Source organism: Penaeus monodon, chromosome 9 (assembly GCF_015228065.2).
Source record: "Penaeus monodon isolate SGIC_2016 chromosome 9, NSTDA_Pmon_1, whole genome shotgun sequence".
Lineage (NCBI taxonomy): Eukaryota > Metazoa > Arthropoda > Malacostraca > Decapoda > Penaeidae > Penaeus > Penaeus monodon.
Genome location: NC_051394.1, coordinates 34,499,175 through 34,502,038, shown reverse-complemented (window position 1 = coordinate 34,502,038; position 2,864 = coordinate 34,499,175).

Below are 2,864 nucleotides of genomic sequence, written 5' to 3'. Positions count from 1 at the left end.
AACCAATTTTTCAACTACATATTATCTATAAACATTTAGCCATATTCATTTCACCAATGTTTAAATGAAAATAAGGAATCTAGTCGATATGAAGGGAAACGGGCACTGAACTCTACTATGTTAACGTCAACAACGATTCCGCTATTTTCTGGGAGTCCGCTATTTACTTGCTCCGCTATTTTCTGGGGCTCCGCACCAACATTGCTCTTTGTATCTCCACTTTCTACTAAAGTCTCAATTGTAGCTAATACTAGCAAAACGTCGTAATATATGAGCACACCAAAGCCTTCATTTCCGTTGCCGAGACACTGCCTTACGACACTAGAAAGTGTCGTAAGGCAGTTTCGCAAAGTGTCGCTAATCTCATTCGCGACTCTTCCCCGGGCTGGTCGCGACAGCAACGGTACCAATGTTTCTACGCTGCCGCCAAAGGTTCCCATTCCTAGGAATCTTGCTTAAGTTGACAAATCTGAATTTATTTTTTAATTATATTAGATTATCAATCATTATTTTGCTGATATTATATTAGGATATATCAGTATATACAAGCTCTTAGTTTCAACATCTTAAAATTACAAATAGAACGATGGAGAACAACCAAAATCAGTTGAAATTGCACGGGCCCTAAGCGCCTCCCATCATACTTTTTTTCCCCCTTCGTCTATCGATATCGGTTTCGTACGTGACACTCCTTTACATGTTTTGAATATGTAATTTTTTATTAACTGATGATAATTACATTTAAAATGATTCACGAGTTTACGCCTTCATATTCAGTTACACGCACACAAGAAGTAAACTGATTCAAACTCATTCTGTAAACAAAACATGAATCTGTCTGAGATAATCTCCACGTCTCATTCGCCATGGAACATGTGAGTAGACATAATTATATGCTGAAAAAGTCTTAATAAAAGGATAAGAAGCTAATAAGCGATCGGAGGAAAACATTACAGAATTCAATGAAAAGGCATGATTGGCATGATTGAGAAAAGTTTGACTGATAATGCTGAACAAACTAGAATCCTGGCTAATCATACATGATAAAAAAAAATCAAGTAACTGCTGCTGCTTGAGATTTGCGAAAGTGTAAGCAAGGGACACAGGGAAACGCAGCAAAATTGTAGTTTCCGAGTAAAAATGAGCAGTGGAAAATTTGACCCGGAGGGTGAGGGATCAACAAGCCAAAGGAAGTTTACTTACAGAATAGAAACGCAGAGACGGACAAGCATTGGCGTGATCACATGAGCAATTTATCTTCGACACATCTCTGATTACGTGTGCGCACTCCTACTAATAGGATGCTATCAGGTGGAATCTAAGGCATTTTGTTCTACTAAAGATCCCCATTACCGCAGCATTTTACAAAGTACTACATGACCCTTGATGTCTAGCATGTTTATTTGTTTAAAACATTAACTATTATGTCAGGGGTTCACAGCCGTTCAACCCCAGGTTGAAAATACACGCCAGGGGTTTGTATTTGGGATACTAAATTGTAAATATTTCGACTTTGGTTGGGGGGGGGGCACCCACCGTTGTCTCCCGGCGCCTTGCAACCCATGGAAATAAAACTGCGAAATACATAATTTTCAGTCAGGCTTATTTGTCACCATACTGCACACACTGATAAGTTTTACTAAATCGTACACGTCACTGATAATATCGTATTTAGCGGTGATGCGTCAATGCGATTCCGATCATTATCTCTCAGGAGAAATATTATGGGCCAGCTGGTCGTCTGTAATGTAGATATATCAACTATCTGTACTGGATATGAATAAGACTAATTGCGTCCTAAATTTCGTTCATAATATTGTAAATTCGTTCATACAAGGTACGAGGTGAGGCACCAAACCTTGAGTTTAGAAACGTAAAGACTTTGTAGCCCACAACACTAGTATTTCAATAGTAATTAAATCATACGTGTATTATAACCATTTTTTAACTTGCTACTCGGTTTTTGACGATAGTATTTTAGAAATGCTTTTAGTACTCGGTCTGACTGTATTACTCAAAACTAGACTATTGTGCTTATGTTCTCTGTTATTCCCAAACCTCCTTGGTATATAATGTAATCTTACAGAACGTGACAGGTACACTGATAACACTAAGAATGCTCAAAGGGAGGAAAGGTTGAAATTCCCTTTACTATGATGTTTGTGTAGACCTTGAGTGTCTTAAATGGACTGTCTGTACATTGTGGTCGTGTCATTATTAGTGGCTACAGGATATTCAAATCTACCATGACCTGACTCAATCTTGTTCGCTAAATATTCAGATATACAACCTTGGATGCAAGTAAAAGTTTTTAAAGAAATAAAGACCATTGGCACAGATTTGATACCGAACATATACATATTTCTTTAAAGAAATGTGGCTTGAAGCAAGTTCATATCAGAGTTTTTGGCCGCAAGACTTCAGGGAAAAGCAATACATTCTCGAATTATATTATTTTATCAACAGGAGCATGAACTAATATTGAGTTTATGAGAAAAAAGCGAGCATCCCTTTTACTGATTTTAAGTTTTATAGTCTTTGCAGCTTGCGATATTCTGTCCTTATCAGCTCTTCTCATCCCTCGAAACCCAAGGCGGGAGAGGGAAATTACCTCGTTCTGGAACTGCAGGAATTAATTCTCGTTGGGAAATGTCCAGAAAGCACAGGTCGCAAGCACAGCCGGGGACACGGTCACAGGCCAGGGAAGATTTCGAGATTGCTATGATCAACAAATGTGCCAACCAACCAAAGCTCTTCATAAAGTCACAAATGATTTTATTGCACCAAGGATGAGAAAAGATTGTCCATCCCAAAGGCGGATCCCAACGATTTTTTTTATAGACACTTGCTTTGAAATGGAAACG